This window comes from Cervus canadensis, chromosome X (genome assembly GCF_019320065.1).
Source record: "Cervus canadensis isolate Bull #8, Minnesota chromosome X, ASM1932006v1, whole genome shotgun sequence".
Classification (NCBI taxonomy): domain Eukaryota; kingdom Metazoa; phylum Chordata; class Mammalia; order Artiodactyla; family Cervidae; genus Cervus; species Cervus canadensis.
Genome location: NC_057419.1, coordinates 46,630,433 through 46,656,076, shown reverse-complemented (window position 1 = coordinate 46,656,076; position 25,644 = coordinate 46,630,433). Strand labels below are relative to the sequence as shown.

Genomic DNA, 25,644 nt, shown 5'->3' with positions numbered 1-25,644 from the left:
AAAAAAAAAAAAACCCCGGGACTCCCCTCCCGAGTTGCACGGCGGCGGCGGCAGCAGGTCGAGCTCGGCTCGGCCCGGGGCGCCCGCCACACACACCCTGCGCACGCACACGCCGTCGTTCCACGAGCAGGAACGAGCGGCCCCCGGAGAGGCGAGACGAGGCAGCGGCGGCTGGGGGTTTTTACAGTTCTTTCCCGAGTCGAAAAAGAAAGCAGACGGGAACCCGCCGCCCTCCCCTTCCTGCTAGCGAGCTAACGCCGAGCCGAGCTTCCCAGCTTCCAGCCCAGCTCCCCCCCGCCGCCCCCCCTCCCCGCGCCCGACTCGCGGCGCTCAGCGACGACCGCGCTCCCGCGCACACAGGCACACACTAGCTGCAAACTTCCACTCCGAGAACTCCCCGCTCTCCTCCCAGCCCCCCGGGAGGCGGCAGGCCCCCCCCCCGCCGCGCCCCTCCCTCCCCGGAGCCCACTTGGGGCCGCTTAGGTTGGCTGCATTTTTAATAACTTATAGCTAAGAAATAAAAATGAAAGCGAGCAAAGCAGCCAAAGTGAAACGCGAGGCACAAGCTTCGAGGGGGTACGCGAGAGAGTCAAAAGAAGACACCCGCCGCGAGCGGGGGCCCCGAGGGAGGGGGCCGACTGCAGCCCGCCGCCCGCCCGCACGCTCGCCTGCCCGGCCTCCCCCCGGGGAAAGGTGTTCCGGGCACTGACCTGAAATCCCCGGCCGGGGAGTAAGCAGAGAGCCTGCGATCCGGCGCTTTGAAGTTTTTCCCCGGAGCAGAGTCGAGGCGGCGAGGAGGAGCAAGGGGCGATGGGGTGGATGGGAACTGGTTTGCGGGGTTGGAGGAAAGTGGGGTGGCGACGTTGGCGACGGGAGAAGGAGCCGGGCCGGGGAAGCGCGGCGAGCAGCAAAGTTTGCCGTCCCCGGCTGCCCGCAGCCCGCTCGCGGCGCCGCGCTCGCTCGCCTCCCTCACCGTCTGCTGCCAGCCGGCTGCCCTCGGGGTCGGCCCCGCCGAGGGGTGGGCTCTGGGCCGGGTGGGGGCGGGGCGGGGCGGGGCGGGCTCAAAGCCTCCGGGCAGGTGGCGACAACCCCGCGCGATCCTCCGGGCTCCGGCGGCTGGGCCGGGCTCGGTCGGGCTCAGCAGCTCCCGCGCCGCCGCTGCTGCAGCCCGCGCTCGGGCAGGAGCCCCAGCGCCATGTTGACGGTTCGCCGCGAGCGCCCGCTCGGGCTGGGTGTGTGTGAGTGTGTGAGTGTGTTGGCCAAGTCGTCCCTGCGCGGCGACAGCGCGGCTTGGGCTCCCCGCCCGGCGGCTCGCGGGCTCCCCCTCCGCCGCCGCCTCGTTCCCGCTCTCGGTCGCGGCTCCGGCGCGTCTCCCCCGCAGCCGCCGAGCTCGGTCCGCGTTCAGCGAGGAGCGTAGCTCTGCTCACCTTGCCGCTGGGAGCCTGGGCTCCGTCTGCCGCCGCACGCCGCGATCCCAACGCGTCCCCCCTCCCTGGTTCCCTCCTCTTCCTCCTCCCCCTCCCTCCGCCCTCTCGCCCGCCCTCCTTCCCTCCCTCCCTCCCAGCAGCCGCCTCCCCTCCCCCCGCAGGCGCAGCGCTCGGGCGACAGCCGCCCGCCCGCCCGCCGCCGCCTCCAGCTCTCGCAAGTTTGAGCTCCCCCAGCCTCCGCTCACCCTCCGCTGCGGTGCCTCGGCGGTGGGGTTTCGGAGGAGTGATTCCCCAGGAAAGGTTTGCCCGAGTTTCCCCAGCCGTCATCGATCCTCGGCGCGTTTCGCTTCTCTGGGTCCGAACCCCAGACCACTTGGGTGGCGCCCCCCCCCCCGCCCCTTGCCCTCCCCTCCGCCGCTCGGACCGAGTTGGCTGCGCACACCCCGCCCGGGCGCGCGTCCTGGGCGAACCAGAGACCGACTCGGGCGGCGGCGGCGCGGGCGGCCCGCTGATCCTGAGCCGAGGGGATGGGGGCGGCGGGGGCGGCTCTCCCAGCCGCGCGCCGAGACTCCCCTCGCTACCCAGAAGGCCAGTGGAGGACCGCAATTACCATAAAGCGCCTCGCACTCCGCTCAGCCAAAGCTGTCAAACCCCAGCGGCAGCCGCCGCTGCCTCCTCTCGCCACCAGCTCTGCGCTCTCCCGGTCGCGCGTCCCCTCCGAGACCCAGCGGAGCCTGGCGGGTGCGCGTCGGTGCCCATCCCCACCTTGGGTCGCCCCTTCCTCCCGGAGGAGCCCCTTCCCATTTCGGTGTCAAGCACTACCTTTAGACACCACCCTGAGCAACGGTGGCCGTTCCGCCCGAACTCTGCGCCCGAGTTCCCCGGACGTTTCGATTGTGTGGGAATTGTCTGGAGAGGCGGGGGACGGAGGAGGCAGCCCGTGGGGCACCGGGAGGCGGGGATGGGGGCGGTAGGGGAGCGGAGATCCGCCAGAATCTCTCCCCATTCTCGTGCATTTCACAGTCTGCATCTCAGATGATTGGAGGGTCTGTCCTGGCCCCTCACCCCTGCCTCGGGAGATTATCTCCCGCGTTTTATTTTCCTTGGCAGGGAGCAACTTTTGGCTTACACCGTTCGCTCCATAAATTTCCAGTCGGTAACGTCGTGCTGATCGGAGCTCGGCGGCGGCGTACAGCCTGCGCCCGCAGCAGTTCAATTCAATTGACACGTATTGAGCTTCTCCAGCGCGCCCGGCGCGGCGCTGGGCGCGCGGGCGGGGGTGGTGGGTAGGGTGGGGGCAGGCAGGCGAGAGGGGGAAGCGGAGAGGCGAGGTTCCGGCCTCCCCGGAGCGCAGAGCCTCTAGGGCGAGCTGAGAAGCCCCAGTTTGAGAAGCGGGCGGGAAGGGATGGGGGGGGAGGGGTGTTCCGGCCTAACCGCACCCAGACCGCGGACCGGGACGTCACCGCAATAGGTGACCCCACTCGGTTAAAGGATAGGGTCTTTTTATGCTGAAGGTGGGGGAGTCTCTTTCTGCCTAAGGACAAGATGGTGCAAGCTCGATGAGAACATCAATCTGAAATGGAGGTGGCTTGTAAATCCACACGGAAAGTTTTAAAATATCCTGGAGTGTCTCCATACCAAAAATAATCAAAAGCATCTCAAGTTGATTACTAAGTCAAGGTCAAGGCCAAAATCAGCTCTAGCTAGTAGACCCCTTTAAAAAAATTAGACTTAATCCTGACTGTAGGACTGGTGTTAGGTGCGATTTTATTTATTCTGTTTTAGTTCTCAGTACATAGTTATAAAAACAGCTCTTTTCAAAGCAGAAGTGAAACATCTCTACCGTTTGAAACCTGAAACTTCAGGCAGAATTAAATCTTCATGCTCCAGAGCTGCTTAAAACAACTGATGCAAAAGACGGGCAGGCAAGTGCCCCAGTGAGCAGTCCCCAGGCCCGCGGGGCCGCCACGGCTTCCAGGACTTGCGCCTGCATAATAGAATGTATGCCTTTTTCTTCCCCGTCTTTCTGGAGGTGGATGTCTCTGAAAGCGAACCCACACATTTTTTTAATCTCTGGTAACAAGCAGAAAGACACCTGGACTATTATGCTGTAAAGCTATTTTTTATAAAGACATTTTAGGGCCAGACATTAAAAGTTATTAGACTGAACGCATGCAAGTTACAGACACAGCTGGAGAAAAGGCCTCTGGTTGTGTGTTGTAGCAACACTTCTTTTTGAAGCGACTCCTTTTATTCAAAACAAGTCTAAAGTAACCAGGAAGGCTGAAGTTGGGTATTTGTGGGGAAACTCTCTGAATGCGGTTCAGAGGCCACAAGGAGGCAAGGAGGCCGCTGCGCCACTGTGGGCCTCGCGGGAGAGCTGGCCTGGGCGAGTTCGGAGCCGTGCCAGCCTCTTCCGGCTCAGTTAGGCTGCCGCAGAGACCCTGGCCCCTTGCCCGGCCACCTTCTCTCCCCTTCCCATGCCTCCCCAACTCTCCCCCCCAGGCAGGGGCCTTTCCCAGAGTTAAAAGTTGCATGTAACCGTCCAGAACTTTTGGAAAATCCAGGAACCAAGTGAAAACATGGAGCCTGCAGCCTCTCTGAGTCCTGTGGCCTCCCGGGGCTGCTGACAAAGGGGCCTGTTTGTCTACCTTTAAAAGTCCTAGAGTTAAAAATGAATTGGGGAGGGGGGCGGTGCTGTAAATGCGAAGGGGCCAGAGAAGGGCTGACTGTGGGAGAAATTTGATGCTGGAGACAAACAGACCAGTAAATTTGCCTTTGACGTAATTTGCAGCATTCACACACACACCCTTTTTAAGGAGTCTTGCCTCCATGGTATCTTTGTGCAAGTTGGTGGGATTAAAGGGTTTCTCTTCCATCTCTGAGGGATACATTTCCAACTCTGTGGGATTTTTAAAATATCTTATTAAGGGAGTCCTAAGAGGTATGAATGTATGTGTGAGGGGGAGGGGATTCATGACTCACTGGGAATTAAAAGGTGAGATTTTTCCTGAGGTGCTCTAAGGTGGAGGAGGAGTAGGGAGCTTACACCTATTGGCCCAATTCATTGGCATTGTTCCAGGGAAGAGAAGCAGTCCCATCTTGCACCCCCACCCAGGAAGGGGCTCTGGGAGCTGGGGACACTGAGGAGCCTGCAGCGTGTGCGGGCCTCCTCCTGCTCCCTCCCTCCCCTGCCCTCCCAGGAGTCCCTTGGGAGCTGACCTGGGGGTCAGGCTGCTACACTCCGCACTCAGCGAGGGGAGGATTTCAATGAAAGCAGAGGAGGAGGCGGTGGCGGGAGAGAGCCAGCGAGTGAGCGCATGGGAGGGGAGGCCGCAAAGGCAGCGGAGAAATAAAGAAATAGGCTCAGAAAGGGGAGGTGCTTCCAACCGAGCTGCAGGGGCCACCCCCTCCCACCTGCCGCTGGTCCCCTGGGAAGGGCCTCCCAGTTAGAACCTATGGCTCTCGGGCACTCTCCTGCTGCCCATTCTATCCGGCGTCTGCAACTGGACAAGCAGGTTGGCACTTCGAGGAGCAGGCCTGGAGCCTGGTCGCCCTTTTCCTGCCAGGTTGATTGTGTAAGGCCCACCAGGTACTCTTCCACACCTTCATTCACCGTCCAAAGCCTAGGGGAAAGGCCATGCATCCCATAGTGAGGATCCTACATGGAGTTTGGGGGACCCTGGGATCCCAGTATAATGTGTGGGGTTTGTTTGTAACATACATGTGGGGACTAAATTATAAAGCTTTATAGGCCCCAATGGGGCTCTTCAGCGGCTGTTCTCTTCTATGATGCTGGGTACTGAAATGGGTGGGATTGGGGTGGTTACAGAGAATGTATTTTTATTTTATATACTGTGAGCTATTTCGTTGAGTATTTTTAAAAATATACAAACACCCCCAGGAACAGTCTTTCCTGGTCACTTTGTAAAAGAACTCTGGGCTTACCACGGGCTCCACTTAGAAGATCCACTGGTCCATCCCTCAAGCAAAAGGCATCTTTTTCCCGGGGATTTCAGTTAACTGGAAACATCTAAAGGTAGCTGCCTTCCCTGGTATGAGTCTGCTAGACTTAGGAGTCTCCAGGTTGAAGATGGCTGCTCTGTCTATTCTTTGAAGGGTTATTGGGCCTCCTCCGGAGGAGGGTCAGGAAGGCAGGCCCAACATGGTAGCAGCAACTGCCTCTCAAAATTTCTGGTCTGGGCTCGATTTCAGGTTCTGACCAGGCACGGGTGGGTGAACTACCATTGACACCGAGAGGATTTCTGAGTAGATGGGTGTCGGCGGCTTGGGGAGGCCTCGTCTTGCGCCCCACCTGGTTCCGGCTTGGCTTAAGAGGCCTGAAAGCCGCCGAGTTGGGCTAGATGCTCCTGTAGATAAACTCGGACGCCACGTCCCGCCCTGGCTGCTTATTTAGCGAGGCCCCTCCAGCTCATGTTTGACCCAGCCGGGGGCAGTGAGTGGGAACCGCGGGGAGAGGGGGCGGAGAACACCAACTCTTCGCTCGCAGACCCTGCAAGGCGGCTTTCGGCCCGAGACGTTTTCTCGGCAGCTTCCCTCCACGGCGGCCGTGGGACCCCGCGGACACGCACCACCCGGAACCCTTTCGCGGACAGCACCCCGGGGACTGGAGGGATCCGGAAGGCTCCGCCAGCCCCTCGCTCGGGGCCGGAAGGGAGTACGGCCCAGCAGATGGAAACGCGGCGCTGGCCTGTCCCTGAGTACCTCTGGGCCCCCACAAAGTCGGGCAGCGAGGTGAGTGGAGCGGGGCAGCTGCCTAAGGAAGGTCAGCCAGGAAAACTTGGGGCTAGCGCAGGGCGGGGGGATTCCAAACGGCCTAATCCGCGGCACTTCCCCCACCCCTCCCCCGATTTCCCCTCCGGGTCCACTCGGCTCGGCCTTCGCCCTCTATGCGCGCCCCCCCCACCCCCGCACCCCAGGGTCTCCAGCACGTTGGCCACCGCACAGCCCCCGGCCGCGAGTGCGGGGTGGGGGGGTGCTGGGTGGTTTGTGTTGCGAGGCCTGACAGAACCTTCTGTGTGCGGCGCTCGGAGGAGGCTAATGCATAATGCACAGCGCCTGGAAGCCCGGCCATTAGCGGCCTGTCGGTGACACAGACAAACGACTGAGAGGGAGGAGATCTAGCTCGCTCTGGAGTTTAAATATACCAGCGTGGAGGGGAAACGTCATGATTTAAAAGTGTGTGTTTGCAGACACTCGCATATATTTTAATGATTTCCAGCAGGCCATGCATCCCAGCCTCGCATCCCCCTCCCCCAAAAGGGGACGTGTGCGGGTTGGAGGGGAGGAAAAGGCTGGGGGGGAACGAAGGCAGAATGAGAGGCCTCAACCCGAGACCCACCGCTAGCTTTTGAGAGATGAAGGGAAGGTGAGGTTGGTAAACGCAGGGCGGAGAAAGCGAGGCCTAGGGAAGCCACACGACCCAAGGCCATACCCAGATTTTTTTTTTTTTAATCTGGCCATCGAGCCTTCCAACCCGGACTGGACCTTTTCTGCGTTGTACCAGAAAGGCCTGGAGGAAAGAATAAACCCTGCTACCCTGGCTTCACCCCAAGGTGTCCACATTTTTTAATCTTCCCTTTCCACTGACAGTCCTGAGACCTCCTTCCTCCCCGTTTAACACACCAGTGTTTTTTAGCAATTAAGGCGAGAAGGGGGTGGGGATAAAGATAAGCCAATTTTTTTTTCCGCCATGCAAGTGTGAAAGATAAGATAAGGCTAAGCTGAAGCAAAGCGGCTGCTTACAACCTCCCCTCAGCGATTTTGATCGGTCACTTCTTATCTCGCAAAAATGCTCCTTTCGAAAACTGCATCAAAAAAAGAAAAAGGCTGAAGGAAAGCATTTTCATTTGGGAGTGACATTTAAAACCCACCTCCTCTACACCAGCAACCCCCTCCTCATCCGCGGGACTCCCCAGGAAAAGTCGCACCTCGACTACAGGGTTTCAGGCTTTCTCGTGGGGGGCAGGATTACTAGTGTAATTAGGCTGAATAAAACCAGGGATGCGTGATCAGGCATTATCCTGCCTCCAACCCCAAGCTCGCAGCCGAGTTTTCTTTCTCTGAGTTCCTGATCGGTGTTTGTGTTTCACCGTCTCGCTCGTGTGTTGAAACTAAACAGGTAGTTATATTTGGGAGGGTCATATAACTATGTCAACACGAAGCGGTTGTTAATGCGAAATAATAAGAAACTCTGCTGATTTTTACAGGCCCCTGTAAAGGAAGAAAAAGGCGTCATGAGCCTCGGAACCTGAGAACCCTCAGCCGAACCGGACTCTCGAGGAGCCTTATAAAATCCTTTTCTCGCACAAAAATCTCACCAAGGGGTTTCCGGAAGACTTTGTTGAGGGAGGTTTCGGTATTGAACTCCAGGCCTGCAGAGCGGCCTGTAAATTTCCCCCAGCCCAGCCGCTGGCCAGATCGCAAACATCAAGGCAGGCACCCCAGGCCGAGTTGATGAGCCTCTGCCCCCACCTCCGGCTTAGAGCTCCCGCGATCCCACCTCTTCACCCCTCATCCCGGGTTCGCACCTCGGCGCTGGGCGCAGACTGAGTCGGCCCCCTCCGGGCGCGACCTAAAGCCCCGGGCTAGCCGCGGCCGGATAGTCCCCGGGGAGTCGAAACCGCCGGGCGGGGAAACCCCTCCTCTCGTCCTTCCCCGAAAAGCCTGGCCGCGGCGTAGGCGCCGAGCGAGCGGGCATCCGCTGACAGCCGGGCCTCACGTAAGGCCCACACGCGTCCCATTAGTCAGCCTGAGTTCCCCTCGGGCGAGCCGTCTGGCGCGGCCCCAAGGCCGGGCGCGGGCGGGGAGGGGGTGCGGGGCCGCGGCGAGCTGGCAGCGGGGCGGGGGCGCGGGCTCTGCGGGGCCCGGCCGGGCTCGGTTCCGCGTTCCTGGGCCCGCGGGTAAGCTGAGCCGGCGGGGCAGGCCGCTCCCTGGCTGGCGCCGAGGCGCCGAACTCCGCTTCACGTGCCCGCCATATCAGCGGCGGCGGCGGCGAGGAGCGGGGGCAGGGAGGCGCGCCGCAGCTCCCGCGGGGTCTCCGGCCCCCGCCTTCCCCGCCCTGCCGGGGGCCGGGTCGGAACCACCCCGCAGCCCCCATCCCCGCGCCGGCCGAGATCGGCGCTGCCAGACGCAGAGAAGCTCCTAGGGCGCCGTTCCGAAAGCTGCGCGGCGGCGGCAGCCAGAGGAGGGTGCTCCTCGCGGCCGCCCCGGGAACTTCCCAGCCGCCCCGCCGCCGCCGCAGTCACCGGGACCGGAAGCCCTTGCGCCGCCCCGAGCGGCCTCCGCTGGCCCCCAGGGCTGTTCCAGACGGGGGCTGGTCGCGCGTCACCTTCGATCCCTCCTGGTCTCAGGTGGCCGCCCTCGCCCTGGGGCATCCCCATTTAAACCCGGAGGACCTTGCTCGCGGTCCAGCGAGACCTTTCTCTATTACCACCATCAGCGCGGCTCCCCCCGCAGCTGGGACGGGAGGGGCGCGGAGCCGCCACTCCGGCCGGGCAGGAACACCTGCTCCCGGGCCCTGCAGCTGGGCGCGTGGTGCCGGGAGAGGCTGCCTACTGTTGTGTGCAGAGATCGCGGGGGAGAAAATGGGGCTCCGAAGCTCAGGGCCAGGCGCAGCCGCGCCCTGGCCGACCCCATCTCCCATCCTTTCTGTGCGATCAGGCCCGAAGCTCGGGGACTGGGGTCTTCCTGAGGGTCGAAGGGCCGCCAACCGTGGGATCCGGCTTCTGGCCTTAAGAGGTCGTTCGCAAGACAGATGGGGCAAAACCTGTTTTGGGAGCCATCCCGGTGTCCGCCCCCGCTCTCCAAACCAGACACACTCATCTCCCCTCAGCCCTCACTCTAGCCTCCAGCGGGGGACCAGAGTAGGTCATGGCGGCACTGGTACGGGGTTCGGACTTTGCTACTCCGCGTGGAGAGGGCCGATGGACCCTCCCCATCTCCTCCGTGCCCGGAGGAGATCGGGCAGCCGAGATGACCTGCGCCGCTTGCCCTGCCTCACCCCTCCTCCCCCGTCCCGCCCTCCCCGGCGCTCCTGGCCCAGGGCCCGGCCGAGGAAGGCGTTGTTTTGCCAGCGGGAGCCGAGCGAGTGCGCAGAGAAAAGCCTCCCTGCTCTAATGAGAGTGCACACAGCGCTGCGGCGAGGAGGATGATTACCCGGCGGGCGGGGGGGCGCGGGCCCGGGCCGCGGGCGGCGTGTGCGGCGGCCCCGCGGGCCCGGAGTCCCCGCCTGTCTGGCTGCTAATCGCACGCTTTCTGCTGTTACGGAGGCAGGCGGGAGCCGGCGGCCGAGCCCAGCGCCGGCGACTCGGCGGGTGACACGGAAACATGGCGCAGCGCCCCTCCCCCGCCCGCCCTCCCCGCGCTCCCGCCTCCCGCCTCGCACTTCCTCCCGCCCGCGCGGCTTTTGCAGTTCTAATGCTCTGCTGTCCGCCCGGCACCATTACGCTAGCAGCCGCTTCTCGGCCGCCCCGCGCGTCTCTTTCCCCTTTGTTTTCGGGGTCTATAGAAAACGTTTGCTTTAGTCCCGAGCTCTCGTTAAACCAAACTTGTGGTGGCAACGGAAGGCGGTGCGGGCGGGGAGGGGCCCGGGGATTTTGGCAGTAGCCGACCAGAGCGTGGTGGAAACTTCTCTCGCTGGGTTCCCCACCACCCCGCCTTCCACCCTCCCCTCTCACACACAGGCCGGTAGGCCTGCCGACGCTTCCCCCCTTCTCCCCCGAGAGGCCTCTGCGCTCCAGGAAGGACGTCTGGGGTAGAGGGACTATGACCAGGGGTGAAGACCCTAGGGTGCATGTCTGTGGGCCCTGAGTTTGGGCCACTCAGTGACCTCGCTCCTTGAAGCCCTGACTTGCCTCTCCCTCCCTTTGGTCATTTTGGGCTTTGTATCAGCCGGTGGAGAAGGAAGAGGAGGGAAGAGAAGAAAGTGGTTCACGTGTGTGGTTTTTATATTAAGGGTTTGTTGGAATCTCTCATCAACTATATAGCCTCTTTTATAGAATCTACGGTGAGAAGGGGGAACGTGGGGCCCATGGGGGAAAGGGTCAGAAACCTAGGCCTGGGAGCTGGATCTTACTTTATTGGTCGGCTCAGCTACAATTGGTCCGCAAGCGGGGGTGGGGGGGGGCGCCTGCAGAGTGGGGGAAGGACGGGAGGGTCAGATCCCTCGATCCAGGAGAGGCCAAACCTCCCTCCCGGGGGCTAGAGCGCAGGTCCCCCCGGCGCGCTCCCCAGCCCAGAGCGCACGCCGTGGCTCCGCACCCGAGCTGCTCAGGCGGCAATTTTTTAAGCCTGCAATTAAGCGAGGCGTCGCCGTGTCCTCTGCTAGTGTCGATCCTGTCAGTCGCACATGGCCTTGGTGCTCCGGTCCGAGGCCCCGCGATTAGTCACAGGCTCGCTTCGCTCCTTCCCTAATCCGCCTCTGCAGGCAGCCTGGGGACGCGGCCGACTTGGCGGCGCTGGCAGGGAGCCACTGCGCGCGGGGCGGGCTGCCTGGCCAGTACCAGCCCCGCTGCGCCCGAGCCGGCGCGGGTCCCGGGGTGCGGGCTTGGCATTCCCTCCCTGCTTCACAGCCCCCAGGCTGGGGCGACGGCGCCCCTCCTCCTCTCGCCCCACTCCGGGGCCTGCGAGATCTATTTGTGTGGTGTCATTTGCATAAAAATAGGACAAGTGTTTCAGTGCGTTCGAACGCGGGAGGCGAAATCCTTATTGATGTGTCTGTGTGGAGCCCTCGGTTGTCGGAGCGGTTTGATTTAGGGTGTTTGTGTTGCCTTGTGCGAGAAATGAGAGGAAATCCTGCGCAACGCCTTCGGCGGCCCGGGCCCCCCCAGAGCATCCCCCTCTGCGCGCCCGGAACGGTCCACGGCCTGGACCCCGGCGCCCCGATAGTCCACAGGGAGCAGGTTGAAGGCCAGGCGGGGGACCCATTATGACTCAAAACCGGGCGGCCTAATCAGCAGCTGCCAACCCGTTTACGTGTGGAGCTTCCCAATGCTCCCTTAGTCCGGCCTGGGCCTCCAGCAGGTTCGCCCTGGACACGGCTAGAGCCACTCAGTGGGGGCTGATCAAGTGGTTGCTCATTCCCGTCGGTAGCGCGGCTTCCCTTCCCGGGCGACCCCCGCGCTCCCGGCCTTTGCTGCTCGCCAGCAACTCCTCAGCTTGGACAAATAGCTGGGAGGGCGCCGGCCGCGCGGAGCCAGTAAATCAATCATTAACTCCCCGGAGAGGCCTGGCCAGGGGAGGGAGTGGCGGGCCAGAGCCTAGTCTGCGGGGCCAGGAGGCCTCCACCCCGGGTTGGGAGCCGTCCACGCGCCAGCGGGCAGGGTGCGTGAAAGTGGGTCCCCCCGGGGCCTCCCGATCCCCCCCCAGAAGCCTCCGCCTGCCAGGCCTTTCAAGCCCGCACCTGGTCTCGCCGGGCAGGTCGGGTTACTGTGCGGCCCCCGAGCGGGCTGAAACATTAACGAGCCGCCCCGGGCCTCGCGGCCTGCTCTCCCCTGGAGAGCCTGCTGTGCTTGGGCAAGCTCCTCGGATCCGGTCGGGCTCCTCCAGACACCGGCTTGCCAAACCAAACCGATCGCCCTCGTGTCGATTAGTCTCCCTGCGGCGCCCTCCCCACGGAGCCCACCGTGGGGGCAGCACGCAGGGGGTTAAAAGCTCCGGTTCGCCCTGGCTCCTCGGCTGCGTTGAGGAAACGCTGATCAGAGTGCTTGCGGGGAAGGAAACACACGCACATTTGGGCCTGGGTCGAAGAAGGGCGACCGGAGAGACTGCTCGGGAGCCGCCTGCCTCGGCCCGCTTTCCCAGACTCCCGGGAACGCGGCAGCGGCGGCCCGCGCGATTCTCTCTGCGGAGCTCGGCGCGGCGGGGCCGGGAGGCCGGCGAGGAAGGGGGAGGAACGAGGGGGCGGGAGGCGAGCCCGGGCTGCGCGCCAAGAGGCCCAGAGCCGCAGATTAGTCACCGCTCGGCTGGGCGCTCACGGGTGCGCCCGGGAACCGGGAGGGCAGGCGGCGGCCCCGCTCCGCCGGGCTACCGGGGGCTCGGCGCCGCGGCGCGGGTGCCCCTGCCCCCACCCTCGCGCGCCCCCGGCGCGACGGGATGGACTCTCGGGGGCTCGCTCTGCGGAGATCCACTTGTCAGTTCAAGGGCAGGACAGAAACTCTGCAAGCGGAGTCTTGCGAACAGGAAATTTCTCATTGACAAGGTGCTGCCCCTCCCCCACGCCCGGCTTCAAAACAAAACAAAAACCCGGCGCGAGCGGCCAACGCACCCAGCCCGGGCCCGCCGTGGCCTGCGCCCCCTCAGCCGCCTGGGCGACCCCTGCGGCTCGGCCCCGGTGCGGGGACCGGAGAGCTCGCCGAGCCGCGAGCCCCGGGCCCCGAGCCCCGAACGCAGGCGGCCGCCAACAAACAGGCCCGGCAGGCAGGTTGGGCTCGGGTCCCGCCCGGGGCGCCCAGCTGTCACGCTCCGGGGCCCCGGCAGGGCCGGGCGGGGGCGCAGGACCCGGGAGGTTCCGTGCCTTCTCGGGTTATGAACCCGGCGGAACGGCTTCGCGGAGCTGGAGGCTGCCGGGTCAGCGGCTCCCCGGAGGCGTGGGGGGCGGGGAGGCCGCGAGGCGCCGCCGACTCGGTGAATCCCGCTGCGGGGACCCGGGAGGGCGGCGAGCTCGGCCTGGCAAAGTTCCTGTAGAAACTCCATGTTTAGAAACTCCAGCGGCGTCGCGGGAGGAGGGGGCGAAGAGGGCGCGCGGGGCACGCGGGGGCAACCGGCACCCGCCTTGCACTCTCGGGGAGGGTCCGGCGGCCCCCCCCCGGCCCCAGGCGAAGTCTGGAAGGCAGGGACGGCCGGGTCCCCGGGCCCGTTCTTTTGTGTCTGCCCCTCTCTTTCCTCTACTCTCTAAAGGAGATGTCTAAACCCGTTTCATTTACTGAATTCAGCCAGGAGAGCAAGGCTGCCTTTTTAGGGACCCTGATTTCAGGGTAATTTCGTATTTGACACATGTAAATACTTAGTACTCTCAGGTAAGGTCAAATTATTTATCATCTTAATTTATATTTCAATAGGCCTACAATTTAGAGGCGCGAAATGCCTCCTTATGAATCATTATGGTCTATTAGGGGAAGTAATGTATAAACAGCACTATTTGGGAGGGAATCACTTATGTTGACATTTAAATGGCTCTTCAATAGTTAAAAAAAAGAGAGAGACATTCGAGTGCCTTTGATTAAATATACAATTTACACGACCATCAGCAAAGCCATCAGGAATATAAATTCTTCTTGGGATTTTATTTATTTATTTCCTTTTTTTTTTCTTTTTTAAGCCTTCCAGGGTGTGCATGTCATTTAATCCCTATGGGAAAATCTAATGGTTTTTCAGAAACCCAGGGAAATCACTGGAAGTGTGAGCAAACTCCACCAGCAGGCACCCAGTGGGATGTTTGTAGATCTTTGTACCTCAGTAACAAAATCAACCACTTTCTAACAATATTGTAACTGATTTTGAAACATCCGTAGCTTCCCTGCTGGATTGGAACCTTCCTGAAGGCCTGTTTAGGAACCTGCTGTTCTCACAGCTCTCAGCACAGGGCCTCATACCATTTTAAGTTATCCTACACCTGCTAAAATATCACTGGGGGAGGCTCTTCCTGGCTGCCTCCCTCCCCCACCCCCATGCACTCTTTACTGAATTACTGTTGCATTCATTCCCTTGCAGCATCTTCCATCTTTAGAATGCTCTTCCTTAACCCCAGTCGCTGGCTCCCTATTTATCTGTTCCCCTGAACAGCTGTACTTCTCAAAAGAGGTGTCTACCTCCATATAGTGTTTCCATTTCCTTACCTTGTGTGAGCTCTGAGTCCCCTAGTTTCAAAGTCTAAGATACTGGGATACATTGCAGCTTTGAAACAACATAAGACCAGAAACAATGTCCAGCAATGACGGAAGGTACATGTATACAAGGTAATATTCTGTAGCTATTTTTAAAAGTCTGCTCTGTAGTACTGATAGGGAATGATCCCAAGGTCTATTGTTAGGGGAAAAACAATGTGCAGAACAGAGATAGATAGTATGTTACAATTTGAGTACTGTTTACACCTTGTATGAAAAAAACAACGTGGAACGTCAGAGACACCTGTTTGTCCGAAAGGTAAACATCTTCAACACTGCTGGGGTAGCACCCCCCACCCCCGGCACCACTTTCTTTTCGGAAATGCGAACACACTGCACAAGCTGTTCTGTATCTCAACTATGAAACTTTGTGCTACATCTTACAGAGTATTTTCTATATCAGCACTTGGAGATGGGCTTTGTCTGTGCCAAGGCTTGTGGAATTTCACTGTATAGATGCATCATTTATCACCTTCTTCAACCCACACTCTTCAACCTCCACCCTCCTTAGCTATTCTGCAGAAAGGGCTCAAGATCACCTGTCACTTCCTTTTGCTGCTGGGAGGTGGGGGTGCGGGGGGTGGGGTTCAGGCCTTCCTTGGCCCTAGAAGCACTCAGCACCCCTGACCACTCCCCATGTTAGCTTCCCAGATGCCACACACACCTGGTTTTCATCCTACCTCTGAGTCTCTTTTAGTCTCTTTCTGGACTCTTCTCTATGCTCTACTAGTTGCCTTGGGACTGGGTCCTCCTCCCCTCCCCTAATATCATCCAGGCCCATGGCTTTAAATACCACCTACTTGTGATGGCCTTTTATACAGTTCATGAGGTTCTCACGGCAAGCACACTGGGGTGGTTTGCCATTCCCTCCTCCAGTGGGTCACGTTTGGTCAGAACTCTCTGCTATGACTGCTATGACCCATCTGTCTTGGATGGCCTTGCATGGCATGGCTCATAGCTTCAATGAGTTACACAAGCCCTTTCTCCATGACAACGTGGTGATGCTGGACGGCATCACCGATGCAATGAACATGAACTTGGGAAAACTCCGGGAGATGGTGAGGGACAGGGAGGCATGGTGTGCTACAGTCCATGAGGCTGCAAAGAGTTGGACACGACTAGATGACTGAACAACAACAACTTGCTGATGACCCTTCAATTTGTTTTTCCAGTTCCAGACGCCCATACAAACTGCAGAAATGACATCTCAATCCAGCCATCTTCGATCAGCTTCATGATAACAATAGTGAACACCTGCACAGTGCTGGCAACACTCTTCTAAGGACTTTCTAGAAATTAACGATTAATCCTTACAACTACCCTCTGAGGCAGGTAGAATCATTGTCCACATTTTATGAATGAGGAAACCATGTCGGAGAGGTCATAGAACACCCCCAAAGTCACTCGGAAAATGGTGGAGCCACAACAGAGGGTGAGATGGTTGGATGGTATCACCGACTCAATGGACATGAGTTTGAGCAAACTCCGGGAGATGGTGAAGGATGAGGGAGGCTGGCGTGCTGCAGTCCATGGAGTCACAAAGAGTTGGACATGACTGAGCGACTGAACAACAACAAAGATTCAAACCCAGGCAGTCACAGAGTCCATGTTTTTTTCCTGGTCTGCTTCATAGCACGCCTAAAACTGTATTCTTTTTTTAAAAAAAATCAATTAATCTACAGATATTTGGGGGGTATTTACTAAATGGCACACCCTGTGACAGGTCCTGAGGAAAGCGTAGCAAGCAGGGCAAAATGTCCCTTAAAAAAGGGACCAGCTCGTCCCTTGGATCCTGCCCTTTGTCCCAACTCCCTTCCCTATCACAGAAAATGTCTCAGCCACTTAAGTGTTTAAAGCAGAATCCTGAAGGTGGGAGGAAAAGGGTCGTTCTAGACCTGTCTCCATCTCCCACCTCACCTTGCGCTAGTCTGCTGGCAAGGCTAACTGATTCTACTTCCGAATGTTTCTATCCAGTCAACCTCCTTCTTCCCATTCTCCCAAATCCACCCTCACCAGGGCACCATCTTGCCGGCTGCTCTTCCTGCTGTTACTCTCACCCCGCTCCAACCCAGGCTCCACATGGCAGCTACAAAGGTCTTAAAAAAAAAAAAAAAGTCACATGTCACTACCCCACTAGTTCCCACTGCATTTGGAATAAAACCCAAACTCCTGAACAACACTTCCAATCCCTGCCACCTCGTGGCTTGCCACTGTCTGACTCACCCTCTGAAGGCCAGCATACAGGGGCCTGTTGTCAATAGGCTCTGAGCGTTCCTCCCTGGGCTGTTGCCTCCCCAGCGAGACTGTATGCTCTGTAAGGACAGGGTGCGTCATAACTATACACTGACTTTGTACCAATATCCAGCAATGAACATGTATAAACATAACATTCTCATTATGTTGTTTGTAGCACATCTGTGGCACATATAGATGCTAAAAACTGTTTTCTTTCATTTTTTGCTGCACCTCACAGCATGCAGGATTTTATTTCCTAGACCAGGGATAGAACCCATAACCCTTACAGTGGAAGTGCGGAGTCCTAACCACTGGACCGCCAGGGAATTCCTCCTAAAATACTTGATGAACAGTACATGAAACACTGAATGCTTCATACATTTTGCTAACTCTAATCAATATTCTCTATCATGGCCAGAGAAGAAACCAAATCCAAGAGAGCAAGACAGTTGCGGGTGTGCGCGCCAGGGAAAGCAGAGTGTCTGGGTTTGTGGCGGGTAGCTCTGTAGTTCAGGTCAGGATCAAGACCACAGAAATTAGGAAAGTCAAGCATGAGGCTGGAGGAGCTGTTACAACCTGGAAAGGCTCGTGGGAACGTGGGATGCAGGTATACAGGTCTGTGCCAGAGTTCCTGGGTGTGCACACAGGGGCAGGCCTAGTCCCCCAGAGATGAGAGACAGAGCCCAACAGCAAGACATAGCTCAAACCAGAACCTCTTTAGTGTATTCCGCCTGTTGCCAACAACCATTGGGTCCTTTCTTGGTGGCAAAAGCGTGAGACCACCTTTTTGCTCCAGACCCTGGGGAACCAGAAGAGTGGCTTCTGGTCACAGGTGAGCCTGGGCAGTCGGGAGTTTTTCTCTCAACGCCATGACATTCGACTTTGAACAGTAACTGTGTCGTTACGATGCATTTGATAGCAAAGCGAGCCTTTTTTAAGGATGAATACATTCTTCCATGATAAAAATAGCTACTGTTTTTTGAGAGCCTTCACTCTTTTCAGTTACTTTATTAGGTACATTCCCGAGTTACCTCACGGAAGCCCCCCAAATAACCCTATGGGTTAGGTATGACGATTCGCATTTTTTTTTTTTTTCGATTTGAATTTTTGAACTGAGGAAACTGAAGCTCACGATTGCCCTCCCCAAATACACAGCTAGTCTAACTGAGGCTGGTGACGGGGATTTTATCTGACTCCAAAGCTGGGCTCTTTCCAGTAGAGTAATTGTTTGTCTCCCACGCATATGTACCATTCCCCCAAACCTTAAACTATTTCTGGGATCAGATCTGTCATAGTTTCTCCAATCCTGTCCTTCTGGGGTCGTCTTGACAACTCGCCAACTGCAGGAAATATCACAAAAGGAGTTTGTTTCTTTCTGGGATCAGCAGGTCTTAGCTGATCTGTTGTGTTCACCATGGGAACCTAAGAATTTATCATCTGCATGAAGGCTTGCCTTCCTCCCAGGTAAGCTTTAAAAAAGTGTGGGGCCAAGTTCAAGGAAAGGACTTCCTCCCCAGCACAAGTAGATTGTCTAGCTCTGTCTGGAAAGTTTCTGCACCTCCACCAATACTAAATTATGGCTGTTTGGCGAGATTATAAACCACCTTGCCCTTTCAGACTTCCGGGCAATGTTTTTCCTGGCGTTGGGCTTCGATAAAAATTATTCTGCTCCCACCATGGAGAGAGCTAAAGCAGGGAAGAGAGGATATCAGAAAGATCAACTACACAGCCTTTCTGAAGCCCTTGAATTTGGGGAAGAGAGGGGCCACTAGCCTTTTTCAGCTCTTAGAAGAACAATCACTAGGATTTATAAAAGGCTCACTATCCACCAGGCACAGTTCTAAACATTTTATAGGCATTACTAATCTCATTTCATATAGAAAACTACCCTATAATAAAGCTACTATTAGTAGCTCCATTTCACAGATGAGGAAACTGAGGCTTAGAGGATAATTAACTTGCCCGCTTGCCCGGACACTCATCGCCCGATTCCTAGAGCCTCAAGTCTGATCCATGCAGTCTTTCCAATTCTCCAGGCAACGTCATTACTCAGCCAGTTTCTCAGGTGCATCATCACTGGGTACTTTCTTTGGATCTAAAGGAAATGGCCTTCACTGCATCCTGGCGTGTCAGTGATGTCCCCTGAGGACATGACAGCAGTGAATTTGTCCCAAAGGTCCCTCTGAGATGCCTCTTGCATACTGTCACTTTCCAAGACACAGCCCGTTGGGGGCGGACAAAGCTCTGTGATGATGCCCGTGACAGAGTGCGGTCATCCCTGCCCTGGTCTCTTTGACAAAAGCACGCTGGGCAGTCGGCGGGTGCCCTCGCCAGTTCAATGCCAGTGGCTGCGCCAGGACCTTCCTGACCTACTTGCTGGCACAGGGAGCGTGGAGGAGGGAAGATCAATCTCCAAGATAATTTAGGTTCTGTCTTTCTTCAAACCAGCCTCTGTCCTCTGCTCTAGGTCTGCCGACGATGATTAATGCGCTACCGACTATTTCCTCTCTTCAGCTTGTCCCTGGCTTTGGGCTTTATTTTACAGCCGTTGCCAGAGTTTCTCCTCAGCAGAGAGTAAATACTCAGAGATTGGAGCACAGCCCTTGGTGTTACTCAGAAAGTGTCCCAGGCAGCAGGTGGCACGGGGCCATCCCTGGAGTAGGTGATGCCACTGTTTAGGGTTCAGTACTAAACCACCACCTCCACCAATGAAAGCCTAATCTTTTAATTATTCTGAAAATACCCAAACTAAGCATTGCAGGGAAGGCAATTAATAGGATTCATACGGTCTAGTCCTCATTCGTAATTATATATTATTATTTTTCCCCCTACTTTGTTCCAATAATGATTTAAGGCTGCTTCCAAAGATACACAAAACCCAGCAAAGATAAATAGAAGAAGTGGGACATGAATTATACTGTCATGCCCGCTGACAACCTCCGTGCCCCATTCCACATAATAGAACTGAATTCATAATGCCTTTCAAAAATGAGGTAATTCTGCTCTTTTGGTGGCAACACTAGGCTCTTTGTAAAGCAAGGGGGTGGTACACAGTAATGAAAGGACTGGGGAGGGCCCAGGAGATTCCGTTTCTAATGCTGGCGCCCTTGCTGTGTGACCTTGGTCAAGTCATTCACCCTCTCTGGACTTGGGATTCTGAATCCTCAAACGTCTCTCCCCATCTCTGAGGTCCCTTCCTCCCCCATCCCCTGCCCTCACCATCACCATCATGCGGGCAGAAGCCAGCACTGCCCATCTGGCAAGAGGTCTCCTAGGAATTACTGTCAGAGAAATGGATTCCCAGGAATACCTCTCTGTCCTTCCTCCCTCCCTCCTTCCCTCCTCCCCTCCCTCCCTCCCTCCTTCTTTCTCACACACACACACACACACACACAGAAATCTTCTGGGAAACTGGAACAATGGACTTGAATTGTCTCTTCTCCTAAAGCAAGGACCCTCTTCCAATTAGCGAAAGAGACCCTTCCAGGATTGGTTGAAAGTGAAAGTCGCTCAGTCATGTCCCACTCTTTGTGACTCTATGTACTATACAGTCCATGGAGTTCTGCAGGCCAGAATACTAGAGTGGGTAGCCGTTCCCTTCTTCAGGGGATCTTCCCAACCCAGGGATTGAACCCAGGTCTCCTGCATTGCAGTGGATTCTTTACCAGCTGAGCCACCAGGGAAGACCCTTCCAGGATCGGGTAGCATGGAGAATATCCTTCTTGGAGGCAGGGGGTCTCTCTCTCCCTCAGCTTTGAACTACTTTCCTTCCTCCTCTTGCAGTTCAAGACCCTCTTAGAACCCAGCCCCCCCTCTTAGAATCCAGATCCAGTCTCAGCTGCCTTCACTCCCTCCTAACCCCATCTTCTATTTTTTTTAATCCCTTCCAGCATCTAACACCATGCTTAACACCCCCCCCCCCATAGTCCTCTCCCTCACCCAAAGTCTCTATCACCCCTCTGCTGCCTTTGTGAGGGCTTCTCCAAGTTTTTCTGGAAGGATTCCGCAGGCCAGAGGGGCACTGGAGGCTCAGCCCTCCTCACTGGCCTCAAGGGGGAGGCCACTGGGAAGACTGGTTTTAAAATGCAGGCTTGCCTCAAAAGAACGTGTGCATTAGGATTCCATTGACCTCAAGTTTTAATGTAGGCAAAGGCAATCTAAGGTGTCAGGAGTCAGCACAGGGGCAACCTTGAAGGAAGAGGGACAATGTGCCCCCATGTAAAGATTCATCAAGCTATACATTTAGGATTCCTATACTTTTCTGTCTGTGTGCTGCACTTCAATGGGAAGGTTAACAAAGTAAAAAACACAACAAATAGAGACTTCCCTGGCAGTCCAGTGGTTCAGACTCCATGCTTTCACTGCCGAGGGTGTGGGTTTGATCCCTGGTCGGGGAACTAAGATCCCGCAAGGCTTGGGGCATGGCCAAAAGGAAAAAATAGTACAATAAATTTTAAAAATAGGTAAACAGACAAGGGAAGGATACGACTTATAACTGTATTCGAGCTCTGGAGAGTGGGGGATACTCTGGATGGAGTGGGGTTAGGGGAAGAGGGCAGTGAGGTTGTTCTAGAGACAGTCAGGTCGTACAGTTTAAAATCACAGAGACAGGGGACTTCCCTGGTGGTCCAGTGGTAAAGACTCTGCACTTCCCATGCAGGGGGCACGGGTTTGATCCCTGGTCAGGGAACAAAGATCATGCATGCTGTGCAATGTGGCAAAATAATAATTAGGCTTCCCTGGTGGCTCAGTGGTGGAGCATCCTCTGGCGAATGGAGGAGACACAGGTTCAATCCCTGGTCCAAGAAGATCCCACATGCCGTGGGGCAGCTGAGCCCATGTGCCACAACTGTTCAGCCTGTCCTCGAGAGCCCGGGAACCGCAATTACGGACCCTGTGTGCCACAACTCACTGAAGCCCACACTCCCTAGGGCCTGTGCTATACGACAAGAGAAGTCACCGTAGTGAGATGCACGTGCACCTCCACTAGAGAGTAGCCCCCGGCTCACCGCAACTTGAGAAAAGCCCACGCAGCAACGAAGACCCAGCACAGCCAAATTAAATAAATAAATAAATAATATCCAAAAAAATAAAATAAAATAAGATCACAGGAATGGAAGCAAACTTTCTGCTCCCTGATTGAAGCGACTTGTTGCGAGCCATGCACCAGGCGGATGGGCCCTGTTCAGGGTGAGGATTCACAGCACAGCTTCGCACCCAGGATGCCAGAGCGAGAGCAGCAAGTAGATGGCATTAGTGGGTGGCCAGTGCTCCACCCCTCATCCTGCTTTTCCTGCCATCTTCTTCTCCTCCGGGGGAACTTCCTTCCACTCCTGCCAAACCAGACGTTTCACTCTCCCCTAAACAGGTGAGCCTTAACCCATGTGCTGTGCTTAGTCGCTCAGTTGTGTCTTTTCAACCCTGTTGGGATTCTCCAGGCCAGAATACTGGAATGGGTTGCATGCCCTCCTCCAGGGGATCTTCCCAACCCAGGGATCGAACCCAGGTCTCCCGCATTGCAGGTGGATTCTTTACCATCTGAGCCACCAGGAAAGCCCACAAGTGGGTGCCCATAAATGTTCCCCTCCAGGAACCCGTTTCCCCCTTCCTTCCTCTAATCCTGCTTCTTCTTCCTGGTCCCTGCCAACCACCTGGTCATGACCCCCAATTATGCCCAGAGTGCAGTCCAGGGGCTGGGGAGTCACCTCTGACCACCCCGCCCCTCCAGCCTGACCCATCACCATATCCTATTTTCTGTCTTCTACACAGCTCTAGGAGTCATCCATTCTCTCGGCATCCAGCGCCTGCCTAGCACAATCTCTTGCCTAAGACCTGGCAATGACCTCCTAACTGGCCCCCTTCATCTATTCCTGCCCCCCTGCTGTCCATTTCCTGCCCAGTAGCCAACAGCAATGACCATCCCTGGACTATCCTCGTAAATCTCAACTGCTACTGGGTACCAGGTGCCCTCCCAGGCACTCAAGCGCACCCTGGGGAGCAAAACAGATGCCTGTTCTCAAGGTGCTTATATTCCAGTAGGAGTGAGATGCATGATAAATAATATAGGTCTTAAAATTGCCTTGGATAGGAGACAGGAATATATGCCATGGAAAGAAAAGTGGGAGCTGGCAAGGGCCAGCAGGAGGACATGGGTGTGGAGAATGTTGCAGGATTCGGGGGTGGTCAAGGAAGTCCTCTTTTGAGAAGGTGAGATGAGGTGTAGGCAAAGATTCGAAGGAGGTGAGGAAATGAGCCAAGAGGATTTTTGGAGGAAAGAGTTGCAGGTAGAGGCATACCCCGTGCAAAGGCCCTGTGGCAGGAGAGTGCCTGTGGTGTGTAAGGAACAACCAGGGTTCCAGTGTGGCCAGAGTAAGGGAGAGGATGGATCAGAGAGGTAATAGGGGGCAGTTCCTGTAGTTGGAGCTTTCATTAGTGAGATGATAAAAATGCTCCAGCAGCCCACCAGGCCCTGCCCTTCAGACCTTTGCTCTGGGCTTCTGTTTGCAGCCCCTTTCCACATCAGAGCCATCCCAGGAGCCTGCCCAGCTGTCTCCTCTCCACCCCCTTTGCCCAGTCATTGGGCTATGTGTGTGTGCTCAGGCTCAGTCGTGCCCAACTCTTTCCAGCCCTATGGACTACATACAGCCTGCCAGGCTCCTCTGTCCATGGGATTTCCCAGGCAGGAATACTGGAGTGAGTTGCCATGCCTTTCTCCAGGGGATCTTCCTGACCCAGGGATCCAACTCAAGACTCTTGCATCTCCTGCATTGGCAGGCAGATTCTTTACCATCAGAACTCTATCCAAACAGCCTTGCCTCTAAGACACATTCCTCGAAGCAGGTTAGTCCCCCAGCTTCACCCTCTCAAACCACCCGGCCCTTCCCCCACACACAGATCTCACGACTACGCAGCAACCTAGCTTTGAGTCTACAATGAGTTCATTTGCTTTATCACATCTCTGACAGGTGTTTATTCTGTGCCGAGCACAGTCCTGGGTGGCAAGGCACCATGGAAAGCAGGCCTGCAGGGTCTCTGTCCTAAGGGAGACGGACCATAAACATAAAAAGAGAGAAGATAACCTAGGGTGATGATATGAGCTACAGAGAAGAGGAAATAGGGTAGCAATGTTGCAAGGGGCAGGGATGGTCAGAGAGGCCTCAATCAGAGCATGACTTCTGAGCTGTATGGGGTGGGGAAAAGAGCTCCAGGCAGCCAAAGGGCAAGTACCTAGGTCCTGAAGTATGACTGCCCTTGAACTATTTGAGCAAGAGAAGGACGGCCTGTGTGCCTGGAGCCCAGGGGGCTTCTCTCTCCAGCTAGAAAGGCAGTCCCCCAAGACTCCAGACCCCTTATGTTTCCTCTCTGGCTGCATCCACTGCATCTGCCCCCAGCTGTCACTCTCACCACATTTGTTGGATGATGAAGGAGGTGTTTTCTTTCTGACCCTCCTTCAATCCACCTTTCTCCCTGAATTCTTCCCAGCCCTCTCCAGACCTCCAGGAACACTTCCTTCTCTAAGCCCAAGCCTCAGAACCTTTGCTTGAGATCCCTGGACAGTCGGCTTGGGGCCGGGCAACCCCTTGTCCATTTCTCTGGGAGTGCGTGCATCAAAGCCCAGGACGTCTGAGGCCTGACTTTTCAAAACCTTTTATGAGGGACTTCCCTGTGGTTAAGATTCCACGCTTCCACTGCAGGGGGTGCAGGTTCCATCCCTGGTTGGGGAGCTAAGATCCTGCGTGGTGTGTGATGTGGCCAAAAAAATTTTAAAGGCACTTAAAAAACAGTCTAGGAAACAGTGAGTCAAACTCCTGGCTTTGCAGATGCGGGAACTAGGGCTCCCCATCAGGCTGCCAGCTGCTAGGCCACGAGATTCACCTGATCTGGCTGCAAGAAGCCAGGGTGGGCTCTTTCCTTGGCACTCGCAGCCTCACATCCTCATGTAGGGTGGCTTGCTGCCGGCCCCTTCTGCTTTGTGGTCTTGCTTTAACTTGTAAGGCGCATGAAGTCTCTTGTGGTCGATGCCCTTCCTCCTGGGATTATGCATTCCTTGAGGGCAGGATGGGGTTGCTGGACTTTTTAAAATATCACTTGACTTTCCTCTCTACTTCTGTGTCTATGCTCTTCCAACTGAGGGGCCCAGCAAGAGCACCAGCTGCCATCAGCTCCTTCCTCCCGGGATCGAAGGACCATGGAAGCCGCCATGTGGGGCATTCACCGGCTTGTGGTCAGGCCTGAGGCTGGATATTGTTAGCAGCCTTTAGCAGATCATCCTGAGAATTTCAACTTGCCTGTCACCAGGGCTTAGATCCCTCAACCACCAGGGCCGAGATGGTCTCTGCTTGTAAGCAGACAACTCAGAATCCAGAATGAAGCAATGCGCACTTCTTTCAAAGGCCTACAGACCAGCGTCACACTTAGCCAGTGGCTGCTCAGGGTCCACCCAGGGCCTGAAGAGCAGTCAGACTTTCGGGAGAACCGTCCTGATTTAGCAGAAACTGCTCAGCACAGCAGGGTATCTGGGCCCACAGCTGGGTGGTTAGTATAGATAACCTCTCTCCTGGACCCTAGGGTACCTCGGAGGCCAGGGAGTCTCAGATACAGGCTGACCTTCCTTACTACAGGTTGAGGGTCTAGCAGCAACTTTTTTTCTTGGTCGTTTCTTACATTGTTTTTAAAATTTTTATTTTATGTTGTAATATAGTTAGTCCCCCAGCTTCACCCTCTCAAACCACCCGGCCTTCCCCTACACACAATGTTGTGTTACTTTCAGGTGTACACACAGTGGTTCATTTATTCGTATACATGAATCTGTTTTTTTTCAGATTCTTCTCCCATAGAGGTTATTACAGAGTATTGAGTAGAGTTCCCTGTGCTACCCTGTGTTGTTGATTATTGTATATATAATATAGTGTGTGTGTGTTAACCCAACCTCCTAATTTATCCCTCCCCCTTCCCCTTCTCCCATGGCAACCAGAAGTTTGTTTCCAAGTCTGTAATTCTGTTTCTGTTTTATAAATACGTTTATTTGTACCATTAAAAAAAAAAAGATTCCACATATAAGTGATATCATAGGATAT

At 56.3% G+C, this 25,644-nt stretch overlaps 1 protein-coding gene across 12 annotated transcripts in view; it reads right to left on the bottom strand.

Moving 5' to 3' along the window:
- Positions 1-25,644, bottom strand: part of BCOR (BCL6 corepressor) — a 107,819-nt gene that overhangs the window by 34,034 nt on the left and 48,141 nt on the right. For 6 of the 12 annotated variants that reach the window (XM_043457965.1, XM_043457972.1, XM_043457975.1 and 3 more), the window contains exon 1: positions 711-848. The exons of 5 other annotated variants lie outside the window; for them this stretch is intronic. The gene's annotated coding sequence lies outside the window, so the exon portion shown is untranslated. Of the gene's footprint in view, positions 1-710; positions 849-1,672; positions 1,833-25,644 lie in introns of those variants that run through there. One more of the 12 variants, XM_043457969.1, reaches the window with a different exon arrangement.